Genomic DNA, 17,050 nt, shown 5'->3' with positions numbered 1-17,050 from the left:
TTGGGAGAAGGAGAGGGGAACACAGCAGGACTGAAATGCATGCCTGGAAGTAGGCTTGGTGAGTTCAGCACGGAACTTGGTGCAGAGAATGAAAGGAGACCTTTTGACCAGCTGACTGCTGGTTCAACCCATCTTATCATCCAACTTGAGACCCTCTGGGCTGTGAGTTTTGGTTCTCTCTCACAGTTGCTTTGCCTAACAGCTGTGTTTTGCTTGGAAGGCTGAGAATTCAGCAGAGAACTACAGAGATGGGAATTGCCAAAAAAGAAAAATTGGCAATCCTACTCATATGGCACAGAAAAAAAGGTATTTTAAGGAGTATGCAGGAATGTTTCATATCATGTCATGGGAAGGTCCTGTCTGCACAGTGATGATGAAACTAGGCTTCAGCATTGCTGAACTGATTATTATTCCCATTTCTAGGTCTCTCCAATGATAAATAGTAGCTTTTCCCCACTTCTCAGGTGAGCTGCACCTTTCGAAAAGATTACTTCTTGAAAATAAGCAGATAGATAACCCACATCCTCAGATAAGCCAGGCAGAATGGCAGTGCCCTGCTTTGCTTGGTGCCAAGGAAAGGGAACAAGAACAATTTCTGTGCCTCATTGAATGAAAGTTCTTTGATTTGCCCTTTCCTGTATTCACTGTTGCTGAATTAAAGATATCTCATGGCTGCGCACATGACATCTGTACTGCCAAATACCAAGGAATGTCTAAATAATGGGGTAGGTTTGGTCTTTTTTTCCCTTCATGTCCTACACCTGGAGAATTGGAGGTGACACAACCAAGCTAAAAAAGGCCAGCATGCGTCCACGACATAGCCTAGCACAGACCTCTGATCCCCTTACAACTGAGAGCCAACTGCATTATTTTAACTTCTTATAATCACTTATTTCCCTGCCTCCCCCTTAATACTAACATTTACTCCCAAATGTTGTTGGCTGAAACCACTTGTAGATCAGAAAAGTGCCTTTTATTGTTTTATATGTGTTGCAGCAATTTCTATTCTGAAGGCTGTGGACCTTCTGTGATTCATTTTTTTCAGGTGTTTTCAGATTTTTGAGCAAGAGAAGTAGCAACCACGAGTGACAGTAAAACTTTGTCACACAGAGAGACTAATTTTCTTGTTACAGTGATTAATGTTATTCTTTTTGGATAAAAAGGGAATATCCTGGCTGATGAACTTTACTCTGACACTGGGTGGGAATGGCTCCAGACTGTTGTTGTTCTCTCTCTTTCTCCAGAATCGCTTTGCTCAGCAGCTATTTGTAGGATACTAAATAAGCCAAGGAGCCATGCCAGTTCCTGCTGAGAATCAGTGATCAGCTCTTGTGCTGGGGGAAAGGGCAGTAGGAGCTGAGCCGTTCTGAGGGAAAGCTGCCTTGTTAAAGATCTGTCAGCTACTGCCAAAAGGTGAGCAGCCTTCATGGGCAGCCATGACCCCATGGGATTAGGAGGCCTTTGCTGGTGGTGCAGTCCACTGTGTGAAAACACCTGCAGTTTGAAGGAGCCAGTGGTCCTTTTGAATTAACAACCTCTTGCAAAACACATTTTCATCTAATTTACCTCTTTGGCTTTCAAATCAGCAAGTAATGTCACACCTGCTAAGCAGCTAGAATTATGCGGCATAATAAATTAAACTTTTTAATTTGCCAAAATTCCTGGCTTATGCAGTTTATCATTCAAAGTCATCCTTCAGAGATGCAGAAGTGTTTCCTGCATGGCTGCCTTTGAGAGGGGAATCTTTTTCCCTAGTCTTGCACCACAGAATGAGGCACAGATGACAGTGGGCAGTGGGAGCCAGCACCAGAGGCTCTCCAGAAGGATGTACCATTAGTGAAGCCATTAACGCAGGACACTTATGTGGCAATGCTGTGCTTTGCACTATGTACCTCCACAGCTGCTCTAGGCTGAGAGGCTGCTGAAGTCCTGCTGTTTGGGTCCCAGTGGCACAGACCAAAGTGCTGCGGTGCCGGTGCCTTCTGCCAGTGGGGTGGCACTGCAACAGGCAGCTGCTTTGTTGCTGTCAGGTACTCTAAGAAGTCCTTACAAATGGGAGTGTGATGGTCACATTAGTGATGCTGTTCCAGCTGAGTAGACTGGCATCAACTACTAGCATTCTGCCATACAGGGAGGGAAAGTGACCTTATGAAGTTGGGTATTTTTGGCCTTCCTCTTCCTGTTCCTCAACTCAAGACTCAGAGATACTTAACCCATGACAGGGGGAACCAGCAAAGAGGCTACTTCTGCAAATGCTTTTCACTGATAGAAGTTGGGATTTGAAGATTGTTGTCTCTTGAAAACTGTTTAATGCAATGAGTATCTATGGGGAAAATATTGATGAGACTGGTTTTACATAAAAGAGCAAGGTGATGCTGCTGCTTAAGACAAGCTCCCTGGAAGAGAAATCAGAAATGTGAGCTTGTCCCAGGTCTGGTAAGTGCAGAAAAAATAGGGTGCCTGTACTCTCTTTTCCTATGAAATTTTTCAGTGGGTTTTCTCCTAGTGCCTTTCCTTTCAGGCCATAAAGCTGAACCCTTCTATTGTTTGTAGAATAGTGTTGGGTTCTCCTTCCTAATAAGAAATAAAGACTTGTTCATGGACTAGAATAATTTAGGATCAGGGAACGTAGAGTGGAAACACTGTACTGAAAAAGTAATTTCCTTTTGAAGAAATATTTGAAGTCACAACAAACAAATCTTTGAAGAGTTATCTAGGCACCAAGTAATAGAAATGAGTTAAACTGCTCATAAGCATTTGCCCTTTTCCCTAAGCAAAAATCCATATCGAAACAGATATAGATATGTGTGGATGTGCTGAGGGTAAAATAACTGCATTTAAAGAAATTAACCCAGAAATGGTAGCACCACACAGTCTCACAAAAACACAAAGATGAGGGTGATTTGTGGTACCTTGCAAAGAGAGAGTTTAATTTGGATGCTACCCCTTCTTTCTGTAAAACATACGCATAGCTGCTGGGAAAACAAGCTGGGAAGGAGCCAAGAAGAACAGCAGTGAATGACACGAACCCTGAAAGGGAAAACAAAGACCACCCATTGTGTGCAGCACAGCACAGCTTTCCCCCTCTGCTGCTGGCTTTGCTCGGGCCAGCAGCACAGCCCAGGGTCAGAGGGCAGAAGGCAGGTTTCATCTGCTGGCCTGGCTGCTGGGAGCCTCCTTCCATTAACTATGAACAGCCTTCCAAGGACCTGCAGCTTCTCTTGCCATTCTGCTGCCCATTTTAGAGCCCCGCTGTCCCAGCAGGGGCCTGTGCCAGGGCTGTGGTCCCTGGCTCGGAGGGGATGCCTGCAGAGCAGCACACCATGTCCTGTGCACGCTGTGCCTGACCCTGCGGGGCAGTGCTGGCTGATCCAAGGGCTGTCCTGTAGTAAACTAACCCACAGACAGACCTGTCTGGAAAAGGCTACAGTTTCTAATACTTCAGGAGTAAACTTCAGCAACGCTGGAGGTGTTTGTCACTTGCTGTTGGCACTGATTTCTCTCTGTGTGTCCTTCTGGACAGCCTTCTCCTGGTGTGATCCTTGGCTTGTCAAGGGGAGAATAGAAGAGCTGTGAAAGCTCAGAGATGCACATTCTTACATGAGACACCAAAACTGCTCTTTGATATCAAGCAATCAGAAAAATTCATGGAGGTTTTATTTTGATCTCTTCTGAGAGAAAACAAACTGTTAATCAAGTTAAATATGCACACTGCCTATGTGATACCGATAAAGAATCCTCTCCACTATATCCCTGCTGTTAAGGATATAAAAATCCTTGGTATTAATTAAGACTACATTATTGCCGTTCACATCTAAATTAAAGTGTGGAGACCAGGTCTGGAGCAGTTCCACACATCTCTTCTCCAAGGACTTAGCCATATTTATTCAGAGTAGGGAATAGGTGTGGGAGGCTCAGGGTCTGTATAAACATACTTGTGCCTTTGTTGTGCTGGCACCACCAAGCCCCTCTCAGTCAGCAATGCAAACACATCCTATGGGTAGCAGAAAGTGTCTTGGGTCAGCTTACTACTGGGCCTGGAGCAGCAATGCAACTAATTCCAAGTCCAGTGGTGGAACAAACCTATCCTCATGGGTCAGTACTGTTAAATGTCTTCTGGAAGCCAAATCAAGTAAGTTGGATACCTCATCACCAGGTGAAGTGTATTTAGAACTTCACACCTGTGAATTATAATAGAAAAATATGCTAACATATACAGCAATACGGTGTGATTTGTGATATTAATGACTTTCCCCTCTATACATTTACTGACAAAATATATTGCATAATTTATGGAATTGCTTTAGTGCTCATAGCACAAATGGCACCTCCTGATTTGCTCAGTTCAGTGCCATATGTTATATAGAAAATGTATTTATACTCAGTGAAGATGTAAATTGTAAGGAAACCTTGAGTACAATGATAAAATTATAAATGCATTTTCTGCCTGTTGAACACAGAATTTATTTTTGTAATCTTATCTTGGTTGTGTTGCAACAGTCAGCTTGGCTTTTGTTTTCACCCCTAAAGGCTTTCTTCAAGTATTCCCTCACTAGAAATGTCTTTTGAAGCTCTACAACCAAGCAATTAAGTGAGTACAAAGAGCACAAGAATGACTCCACACTGCAAGTATCACATCATGTGTGGTAATGTCTTTCTTCCTTTCAGTTTATTTGATCCAGTAATATGTTACACTGACAGACTGGCTTTCAAGTTCATATTCACCTCAGTTACAATCAATTTTAAGAGAACATTGATGTTCATAAAAGCCATATTTGTGCAAGAGCTTGAGAGCTGAAAAGGGTTACAGTGATCCAGGTTTTTTTTTAATTTTCACTAATTGATGAAAGCGTTTCAATTTTTAACTCTTCTGCTATGATTTTACACATACACACATATATAAATATATATAAACTCCATTTCCCCAACTGTTTATATTATCATAGAGCAAGTTACTTTAAACAGTAAGTTTGTCCTTTCCAGAAGGATTTAGGTGTAAAATATGCAAGAGGAGAGGAGAGGTCATGGTGACCCTTATTAAATGTACATCATTATCATCAGTCTGTGTAGGCAGATAGACATCTCCAAGATGACTCATCCTGTGGCCATGGAAAAACAGTTTTGGGGTAGGCAGGCTCCTAGCAGGGTGCTCAGTCAGATGGCCATGATGATTAAGAGTCCTGACACATGTGTTTTACATGAAATACAAACTTTTGACAATCCTGGTAGACACTGAAGAAGTTGGCCAAGTTTTCTATTCTTTCCCACCTTCTTTCCAGAGAGAAATGAAGAACTGTTTAACTGTTGCCAACTTCGTTAGCTGATTGATGGCCTTGCTGGCCTGGCCAAGCACTGCTCTGAAGGTTAGGTTTTCTGAAAACAGAAGGAAAATCCCCCCATGACCGCTTTGGCACTTGTAGAACAAGCAATTTGTCTGGCTGGTGGCTGACTGTATTAATATTTGATGTTAATTTGTCTGCTTTAATAATCTGGTGCCAAATTATGTAGCCATTTATCAGTTGTAATGGGAAGACACTGCTCTTGCCCAACTGCTTCTAGAAGGTAACCACCATAATGTCAGTACATTTGACACAGCTGGTTGTGGAAATTTACATTGCAATATTGTTCTAACTGCTTGGTTACAAGAAGTATTCAGTAGTTTCATATGCAAGGTTGGACTAAGTTATATCCTCATTGTCCAGAAGAAGTGTAATAAATGAATTCTCAGTTGTACTAAGCAGTACTAAGTTGTACTAAGCAGTTGGGGGAGGGTCTACAACTGTTCCTAAGAGTCTCAGCTAAGTGGAAATCTCATGCAACAAGTACAGGTGTTAAAAGAGAGCATTCTTAGCAGAGATTTTGGGAGGGGAGAGACTACTCTATTTAAAAACATGGAAGATAAACACCACCCAAGCCAATAAAACTCTGCCCACCTTCAGGAGATGATGCTCTGCCCCAGGCTGTGCTGCTGACAGATGTGGTGGGATGGCAGACATGCGAGCAACGCTGTCAGCATGATGAGAGCCTTTGCTGGAGAACAAACATTTGGCAAAGCTGCCTGTCAAAACAGACACTGAATGACCACAGACTGATCCATCAAGTGTAGTCAGACATTCAGAATGTGGGTCAGAGTGATTTGGCAAGAGGGGAGGTTGGCAGCAGGAAGGAAGGAAGGAAGGGAGGAATGCCAACAGAAGGAGAGAGAGGCTTGATTTCACCAGCAGGCTTTGTCATCTGATAAAAAGACAGTACAGTATTAAATATCAAAAGTACCAAATATCAAAAGCTTTCATTTAATGTATCAGAAGCTTTTATTCAAATCAATTACAGCAGCACTAAGTTATGTACCCTTTGGGTTGTCAGGCCAAGGCATAGCTCTACACAAGGCAGCCTAAAGAAGGCGGAAGACAGACTGATAGCAGTTCATTCATTTGTTGTCATTGTAAGAGAGACAGATTTGGGCATGTGCTGTCTTCCTGATTGGTCTTGACAGAGGCTGGTACAGGCAGGCTAGAAGAATCACAATGTGAAGAGTATCTAGTTTGGGTGATGGCTTGTATTTTGCTCATATCCTACCAAGAAAAAAACTAAACTGAATAAAATGAAGCAAAAGATTTGCAAGCCATTGGCAGATGTTTTTTTTAACAGTGCTATCTCTATGGATTTTCTCAAAAGCTGGTTGTTTTCAGATGAAGACTGTAATCGTTCCAAAACACAGGGCTGCAATCCACTGCAATCCAGGGCTGCAATTCAGCGTGGCTAAGTCTGTGCTGATCCCCTGTAACAGAAAAGCTACATTTTGTTTTATGTTGTGTGTAGTAATTGATTAAATTCCTGTACATGGCCAAGAAAGGTCACTTTTTTTACACCTGGGTGTGCAAGAGTTTCCCAGGTATTCCCACTAAACTGTGAAGACTAGAGAACATAGAAACGAGCAGATAATGAAGTCTTCAAGGACCAACATCAAAATTCATCCCACTTCTCATGTGGCAATGCAGTAACTGTATTTCACTCCAAAGACTTTTCATCCCCCAAAGGCTTTATATTATAGGCTGATTGTTAGATACCGTATAAATCAGAATTTCAAGGGGACACAACAACAGGCTAGTTCTCTGTGCGTTCAGCTCAACTTCTAAAGGTTACAGACACAGAGAGTGGTGAAATGGCATACATTCCAGTGTCTCTTTGGAGGCTGTGATTACTAGCCTGATCTGTAAAAGGAGTGTTAAGTAAGTGATCCTGCATGGCAATCAGCCTTCTGAGTTATCTGAAGTTATTAGTTTCTGGGGAAGCAACTCATCAGGGTCAAATGCCACTTCCTTGGACAGCATCTGCAGTTGTGCAGCCCTAGAAGCTCTCGGGCAGGGCTTTGCTGCACCTGTAGCATTCATTCATGGCATAGCGGACACACCATCAGAGGTTTTTCTGTTGTAGTAACTGCTGGTTATAGACATCACTTAAAATGGACTGAACACTGTACAGATATAGAGGAGGCCAAGTGTCTGCACCAAATTTTCTGCCATACACAATTAAATTCAATGTTTTATTACTCTGAGTGGGTCAAATTGCTCCATCTATTCAGGTTCATTTTTAAAACATACATCATGTGCTTAATTTTAAGCACCTAAGCAATGCTATTCGTTTTATGATGAGTAATCTCCTATTTAAATATTTTGTTGAAGCAAAGTACATGGTTGCCTGATGGCTATGGACCTTAGTCCTACAAACACTTCTGTGCTCTGGTGGACTGATCCTAGCCAGCAGCTAAGTCAATGGAGAGAGAACAGGAACAGCAAAAGCATGGCAACTTGTTATGGGTTCACCTAGGTGGGCCTAGATTTGGGCTCTGAAGTGTGGACTAGGCCGGAGCTGTCAGCTGACTTGAGCTGGGCTGAGCTAACAGCTGACCTCTTCTAGCCAGTAAGTTTGTATTCCATACCACATTATGACATCATCTCCAGGGAAGCAGGAACCAGTGTGGGAGTGGTTAAGGCAGTCGCTTCTCAGCCCTCCTCTTGGGAGGACGCACGATGCTGTCCCAGGGGGGATGGAGAGGACCAGGCCCACCACTGGCTCACAGGGTACCTCAGGAAAGTAAAATGTGTTGTTCTGTGTCTCTCCTTTCTGCTTGGGTTTGTCTCCCTGGGTAATAAGCTTCTTCTTAAGTAATGTGTAGTTAGGACAGTAGAATTTGTGTGTTCGTTAAGAAGTTGAGGTGGGGAACTTGTTGTTGTAGACTTGTGTGAGTGTATATTTGTACTCTCTTCTAATTGTCTCTTTCTTTCTGTGAAAAATATATGTAGATTTAGTATAAATGCAGTTTGAAGTGTTTTTTTTTCTTTCCCCTCTCTTTTCCTCCCTTTCCCTGGTGTTAGGAGGGAGGCTTTTCTCTCTGTGCTTGGGGGGGTTGGCAGTTGCTTATCTCAAACCGAGACAGTTTAATGGTGCCGAAACCCGGGAGCGACGGAGGACCTTGGCGGGTGTCCCAGAATCTTGGCAGGCTTCCCGGGAGGATTGTTGTAGAAACATAGATTGATAAGTGCCTTGTTTAAGTACATCCAGAACAGAAAATGTAAACAACTCTCCCTTGCTGTTGAATGCTCGTTTTCACTGTTTCACTGTCTTTGTGAGTTCAAACAGCTCAACTGGTGCCTGCTGTGAATGCAGCCACTGCAGAAAAGAGAGGCCCATGTAAGCTGTTCGTGTGTGGCAAGACACGGCTGTTTGAGTTGAATCCCTGAGGACTCATCATGTGAATGCTGATGTGCCCAGGAGCTGATGAGGAGCATCTCACCTGGACTGGCATGGGGAGGAGGTGTTCCTGGCTCGATGGGCCCATCGTGCCTCAGGCCACCTGCAGGTGGATAAAGTCGAGGGGTGGATTTAACCGTGAACACTATTCTTAAGGTTATCCACAGCTGTGAAGCGTGTTTGCCATTGTGAGACCCCAGTGAACGGGGAAAAGAGGAGCTGCGGAACCCCCTGCAGAGAACCCTACAGATGCGGTGCCCGGAACCAGCGCCCGCAGTGCTGAGAAACCCACAGGAGCCAGGGCTGTCACTGGCGGGGCTGCCGCCAGGGCTGCGAGCGAGCCGGGGGAGGCTGCGAGCCGTGAGAGGCTGCAAGCCATGAGAGGCCACGAGCTGTGAGAGGCTGTGAGCCGTGAGAGGCTGCGAGCCATGAGAGGCCGCGAGCCGTGAGAGGCTGCGAGCCATGAGAGGCTGCAAGCCGAGCCAGGGCTGCAAGCAAGCCAGGGCTGGCGAGCCGCCGGGGCTGCTCCTGCCTCTGCTGCTTGCTTGTGCTGCTGTCGGGGCTGTTTCCGAGGCTGCCAAAGCTGTTAGGACTGCTGCTAAGGGGGATGGGTCACATGGTGAACTGTAGTACTTCTGCGTGACCAAGGAGAAAGACATGAAGAGAAGCCTGCGTAAGCTGTTGATGTGTGGTGGGACACTGCCGTTTGAGTTGAATCTTTGAAAACCCGTCGTGTGAGTGTTGATGTGCCCAAGAGCCGAGCCAATGAAGAACATCACACCCTGGACTGGCTGGGGGAGGGTTGTTCCTGGCTCAATGGGCCTATGATGCCTCAGACCACCTGTAGGTGGATGAGGCCAAGGGGTGGATCTGACTGTGAACACTATTTTAACCCCAGTGGGAAACTAGAGACTCCTGAAGAGAGGATGGTAACGCTACTGAAAGACATGAACCATCAGATAAGATGACCTGAGTTGGCCTGCTTTTTTCCCATCTGAAATATCTACCCCATCCTAATGGACTCTTAGCCACATTATGGAGGGGTGGAAAACAGCCCTGGAAAAGCAAAGAGTGTTTAAGCATGAGAACCTAAGATATGAGTGACATAATATGGTATGGAATAAGGGGTGGAGAATGTTACGGGTTCACCTAGGTGGGCCTAGATTTGGGCTCTGAAGTGTGGACTAGGCCAGAGCTGTCAGCTGACTTGAGCTGGGCTGAGCTAACAGCTGACCTCTTCTAGCCAGTAAGTTTGTATTCCATACCACATTATGACATCATCTCCAGGGAAGCAGGAACCAGTGTGGGAGTGGTTAAGGCAGTCGCTTCTCAGCCCTCCTCTTGGGAGGACGCACGATGCTGTCCCAGGGGGGATGGAGAGGACCAGGCCCACCACTGGCTCACAGGGTACCTCAGGAAAGTAAAATGTGTTGTTCTGTGTCTCTCCTTTCTGCTTGGGTTTGTCTCCCTGGGTAATAAGCTTCTTCTTAAGTAATGTGTAGTTAGGACAGTAGAATTTGTGTGTTCGTTAAGAAGTTGAGGTGGGGAACTTGTTGTTGTAGACTTGTGTGAGTGTATATTTGTACTCTCTTCTAATTGTGTCTTTCTTTCTGTGAAAAATATATGTAGATTTAGTATAAATGCAGTTTGAAGTGTTTTTTTTCTTTCCCCTCTCTTTTCCTCCCTTTCCCTGGTGTTAGGAGGGAGGCTTTTCTCTCTGTGCTTGGGGGGGTTGGCAGTTGCTTATCTCAAACCGAGACACAACTTGTGGGTCAGATAAGGAGAGTTTAATAGGCAAGTAAAGAAGAAGAAGAAAGGGAGAAAAAAGCCCCAAACATGTAATGCAAAAGCATTCACCCACCACCTCCCACAGGCAGACCAGTGCCCTGCCAGTCTACTAGAAATTCTTTCCCCCCTCCACTCCATTTTGTTACTAATTGTGATCATGCATGATGTGGGATATTCTGTCTTTGGTCAGTGGAGCTCAGCTGTGTTCCCTTCCCCTCTAGCTGATCTTAACCACCCCCAGGTTACTTTCTGGGGCAGAGGCAGAGTGAGAACCAGACAAGGTCTTGATGCTGTGCAAACACTGATCTGCAATTGCAAAAATGTTGGTGTGCTATCAACACTGTTTTAGTCACAAATGTGGAACACAGCAACATATGGGCTGCTACAAAGAAAATTAACTTCATCCCAGCCAGACTCAATATAGCATCATGACAGGGCATGCACAAGGACTGATGAACCAATATGCAAAATGTGTGCAAGTATCAGATTGATTTTTTTGCGCAAGTTGGACTAGACAAGAGGGTATTAGTGTTAACGTTTGTAGGACTAAGAGTTCTGATTGCATTTACTCAGGCCTGGCAGCAGTATTAATGTATGTCTAGCAAGAAAGAGACTTAGACTTTGTGGCCCCTGAGCACATTGTCACAAAAAACCCAATTACTAGAAATATCACAAATGTGGAGACACAATTAAAAATCTTCTAGCTGCTACTGAAAACACATCAATACAAGAGTTTCAGGAGTACAAATACCATTGCTTGGAACGACTGTTAGTGAACATGAGATATTAATCTCCCCTGACACATTCCCTGAGACAAGCTACAGCAAGCATTGCTCTCACTCTTCATTGTCAAAGCCCAGCTTTTCTGTGCCTCTGTACGTTGAATACTATCAGCAATATTAAACAAAATCATGGTAGAGTGTTTGTAGACTCCCAGCCTCTTCTAGCCTCAAATCTCCCTTCCATCTATCTCAAGTTGTATCGCCCAGAAAGTGCACCACATGCTGTGGTGACAAGACTGAGAGGGAAGTGGGAGCACTAGAGGGCAAAGCATCTTCCAGGAGGGTCCTTGGAGGTGGATATGTGACAGCCTTGCCCTGAGAGTGGGTGAGGAGTCAGAGAGACAGACTGGAGAAAGTGAGGGTCACAGGGGGTGGCTTTCAGGCTTGGAGCAGATCAGAAAATTCTGCTTTGAAATCATAGAATCATAGAATCATAGAATCGATTGGGTTGGAAAAGACCTCCAAGATCATTGAGTTCAACCCTTGGTCCAACTCTAGTCCGTTTACTAGATCATGGCACTCAGCGCCACGTCTAATCTGCGTTTAAAAATCTCTAGGGATGGTGAATCCACCACCTCTCTGGGCAGGCCATTCCAATGCCTGATCTCTCTCTCTGTAAAGAATTTTTTTCTGATCTCCAACTTAAATTTCCCCTGGCAGAGCTTAAGCCCGTGCCCCCTTGTCCTATTGCTGAGTGCCTGGGAGAAGAGACCAGCCCCCACCTGGCTATAACTTCCCTTCAGGTAGTTACAGACAGTGATGAGGTCACCTCTGAGCCTCCTCTTCTCCAGGCTAAACAACCCCAGCATAAGTGAGGAAGGTAATTTGCTGTTGCTGTTTATTGCAGTTTGCAAAGGGTTGACAAGACTACGGAAAGGTTCCTCCATTAGAGTGGGCTAGGATGCTGAAGGGGAATGCTGGCAGCTGAGCAGGGGTGTGCAGAACAAGCGTGCTCATGAGAGTGGTGTACAGAAAGTTCCTGCAGGCAGAGCATGCGAAGGGCTGAGGCAATGCAAATAATTTATAATTTCACCACATAGACAAGGTCTAAGCTACAAAACCCAACAAAACAAATGAGCTCCATTAGAAAGAGCATTATTTTTCACATGGTCTGTTGAGTTTTACTGTTATTGTGACCCAAAATTGACAGTGGTCATTGTCTTCCTTAACAACCATCACACAACAGACCCAAACTGTAAAATTTTCTTATATTTGTAATTTAATTTTTCTTTTAATAAAGCCCTGTGTCTCGCATGAGATATGGGTTGCATGAGGTTTCATAGTTCCAGGCTGCAAGTTGATAAAATAATTGTAAACCCAACAATAAATGTAAAATGATATAAAAAATCATTCTATTACAGTGATCTGCCTACATAACTTGCTGCTTCTGAAAGCAAATACACAACTGCTTGAAGAAGTTACTTTGAGAGGCAGAATAACCACATTACCTTTGAATTAGAAAGCTAATGAGGCTGTAAAACCTCAAGTAGATTTTCAAATCACTTACTTTCCTTTAGTCATCCTTGATATGAGGGTGAGGGCAGGAGCTGAAGAGGTGAGACACAAAACAACCCCAAAAGGAGACTCAGCAGCTGCTCCTGCTGTGAGTGTTTTGGAGTGAATAATGCCAAGGGGCTCTAGGTTTGCTACTGCCATTACACTCTTCAGGCCTCCCCAAAGGAAGATGCCTGGAATACCTGCTGCTGGAAGCATCAATTTATCTGCATTGCCACATCTCAAAAACCCAAAGGCTGTTGCATCTTTGCTACATGTAATTAAAGGATGAGAAGGAGCATGTACAGTAAGCAGTTGGACCACGTACAGTGAAATAAAACACTTTAGAGATACTAAAGATGAGCCCTAACCAGATGAAGGAGAAACCCAGAATGAAGATGGTCTTCATACTGCATAGAACCTTCTGATCAAGTCTTTGTGGCACAGACACGCTTTTGAGACACACTGTGTACATCAGGGTAAGAAGTTTTTTATTTTTTAATCTTAGACCTTACATTAATTAGTACTCTCTGGAGGTACCCTGCCAATGACAGACTCATTTTGCTGATAAAGAAGGCCAGGAAGCTGTGGGAGCCTTGCTGTTATAAAGATACAGATTACCTGCATGTGATCACTTCTCTCATCATCCCCAGTGATGACAAAAATCAGCTACCTCAAGTCCCAGAGAGATGATGAGTTGGGTGATATATATGGCTGACCATTTAAAGTACCTCTTTATTCATTTATACACCTTCTATATATTGGGAATTGAAGAAAACATCCCTTCCTCTGTTCCAAACTAGGACTGATGTCTTCCTAAGTTCTGCAGCTCTACTGGGCTTGTATTTGTGTAACTTTGTTTGGAAAATGGAATTTGGTTTATGAGCACTTACAGTGGCTGCCACTGCTGGTTTTTTTCTGTTGTCTGCTCTAAAATGGCACCCTCCAGATAACTTTCAGAGTTCTTGAACACCAGCCCAGCAAATTCATATCTTCTTTCTCCTCCCTTCTGATTACTTACATCTTCTCTATTCCTAACTCCTGACTCACAGAATGACTTGTGCTGGAATACACTAGCCCAAATCTGTTGCCATGGGCAACTTTCCACTAGATGAAGTTACTCAGAACCTCACCCAATATGAACCTTTGAATGTTTCCAGGGATAGGCATCTACCATCTCTTTGGGCAACCTGTTCCAGTGCTTTGTCACTTTCATTGGAAACAATTTTTTCCTAACATTTAATTTAAATTGATGCTCTTTTAATTTAAAACCATTGCCCCTCATCATATTGCAACAGGCCCTGCTATGAAGTGTGTCACCATCTTTCCTGTAGGTCCCCTTTAAATACAGAAAGGCTGCAGTAAGGCCTCCCTGGAGCCTTCTGTTCTCCAGGTCGAACAACCCCAGCTCTCTCAGCCTTTCCTCACAGGAGAGGTGCTCCAGCTGTCACATCATCTTCATCTGAAGTCCTGATCTGTTTTTTCTTCTTGCCAAAATATTGTTTTACCTAAGCCTGGATTTCTCTGTAATTTGTGTTGATTGATAGCTGTAGTATGAGAATGAGGACACAAAACTCCTTGCTGTGCTTTCTTTAGCTGGCTCTGGTTTACAGCATTGTAGTTCACACAATGTCTTTTTGAACATTAGACAGACTGTAATGTACACTCTGTAACTCCTCACTGTGCCTTGTCAAAAGAATTCAAGGGAAAAAAGAGTACTATCAGTAAACCAGTAAGAAACACTGCAGATATCTTCTCATCTCCTTTCACCCCTCACCCCAAAAGACCTACCTGTACAAGGAATGTCTGCAAGAACACAGCAGCTGGAATAATGTCTGGCCGACACTGGCAGTCTCTGTACTCACAAGCAATACCCATGATCCTTGCTGCATTTCAATCTCATTCACATTTGGGATCACACTGCCAGCATCACCTTCTGTCCAAGGATTCCTCTGGCACACTTACTTGTCTTACTTACACCACTGGACATGTCCATGCATATTTCAATGGATAGATCACAGAACCCAACTTTTTATGGTCCCATAATTATTACAAAGAAACTTGCTTGGCTGGCATATCTGGTCTGTCAAGCTGGTTGTGAGGAGTATGATGTTAGAGGTTTGCATTTTGTTTCCTAACACTAGAATTCTAAAATGGAGCACATTTGGCAACAGGCTAAAGGTTTATCCAAATACATCACTGTTCTCAGGACTGGGGCTGTTTTTCCTAAGTTATTCAGTACTTCTGCGCAATTTATGGCAATCATTGGTATGTGCCAGCTACATTTTAAAGCAATTTTAAAAGAGATGTTTTCCAGCTGCAGAGGAGACCTATCCTCATGTCTTCAGATCTGAATTTTGGAGTGGTTTTGAACTGGGAGTTGACAAGCTGTGAGTCATTCTGTCCAAGCCGGATCTGTTAGATTTAGAGGTTCTCAAAACATGTTGACTGATACATTTATAAAGCTACTGCCCCCATTCCAGATGGCTGGCACATTAAAAGGATCATTTTAAGAGCTGAAATACTGTGCAGTCTGTCACTTCTTTGAATTTGGTTTCCCACATAGCTTTGGAAGCTTCAGTATTGAGCAGTTGCTTTGCCTTCAATGTCTCCTTGACACTTCTGGGTGAGAGAAAGTTCTGCAGTTCCAGCAGATGGTGCAGCAAGCCATTTCTGGCTCATTCCTCCTTTTTGCTGCTTCATTGCTGCACCTCCTACATTCCATAAGCACGAGGCAATTCCCAGCATGTTCAGACACCTGTAGAAAGGGGAACCATCCAAATGCCATGGAAGGTCAGTGCAGCCATTCTCAGGACAGGCAAGAGATTTAATGCTATAAACATGTCCAGTGGCAGGACTGACAACAGCTCTAGTAACACAAATTTTTTAACAACTTGCCCACCTCTCAGTCATTCTAGTATTGGTATCTTTAACAAGGAATTGCACCTCCCTAACAGCATTCTTCCCAAGAGCAAGTGCACCATCACCCCTTCACCGCAGCAGCAGCAGACAGAAAGCAAATGGCAGGGAATGCCCATGGCTGTAGAGAGGATGCTGTGACAAGACTGAGCACCACTAGCCCAACATCATCTCTTCTTTAAACATCTTTAAACATATGACCCACCTTTTTAATACACCAGCATGGCACATCTTTACTTCACTCTGGTGAGACCCCAGCTGGAGTGCTGCATCCAGCTCCAGGGTCCCCAGCACATGAAGGACATCGATCTCTTGGACCAAGCCCAGAGGAGGGGAACCAAGCTGATTAGACAGATTAAGCACCTCTCCTGTGAAGAATGGCTGACAGAATTAGAAGCATAGAATCATAGAATCAATTGGGTTGGAAAAGACCTCCAAGATCATCAAGTCCAACCCTTGGTCCAACTCCAGTCCATTTACTAGATCATGGCACTCAGTGCCACATCCAATCTCCGTTTAAAAACCTCCAGGGATGATGAATCCACCACCTCTCTGGGCAGCCCATTCCAGTGCCTGTTTACTCTCTCTGGAAAGAATTTTTTTCTGATCTCCAACTTAAATTTCCCCTGGCAGAGCTTGAGCCCGTGCCCCCTTGTCCTATTGCTGAGTGCCTGGGAGAAGAGACCAGCCCCCACCTGGCTATAACTTCCCTTCAGGTAGTTATAGACAGTGATGAGGTCACCTCTGAGCCTCCTCCAGGCTAAACAACCCCAGCTCCCTCAGCCTCTCCCCATAGGACTTGTGCTCCAGTCCCTTCACCAGCCTTGTTGCTCTTCTCTGGACCTGCTCCAGCCCCTCAATATATTTTCTGAACTGAGGGGCCCAGAACTGAACACAGTACTTTATTCAGCCTGGAGAAGAGAAGGCTTTGGCATGACCTAATTGTGCATTCCAGTACCTAAAGGGAACCTACAGGACAGGTGGAGAGGGACTTGCACAAGAGCATGTAGTGACAGAACAAGGGGGAATGGCTTCAAACTGAAAGAGAACAGGTTTAGATTAGGTATTAGGAAAAAATTCTTCACTGTGAGGGCGGTGAGTCACTGGAACAGGTTGCCCATAGAAGCTGTGGATGCCCTGTAAATGTTCAGGGCAGGCTGGATGGGGCTCTGAGCACACTGTTCTAGTAAAAGGTGTCCCTGCCCATGGCAGGGGGGTTGGAACGAGATAATGTTTTAGGTGCCTTGCAACCCAAACCATTTTATGATTCTATGGTTCTCTGACCTTGCTATTGCCTGAATCAACACTGGATCACA

Source organism: Pithys albifrons, chromosome 4 (genome assembly GCF_047495875.1).
Source record: "Pithys albifrons albifrons isolate INPA30051 chromosome 4, PitAlb_v1, whole genome shotgun sequence".
Taxonomy (NCBI): Eukaryota; Metazoa; Chordata; class Aves; order Passeriformes; family Thamnophilidae; genus Pithys; species Pithys albifrons.
Note: the sequence above shows the minus strand (reverse complement) of the source record.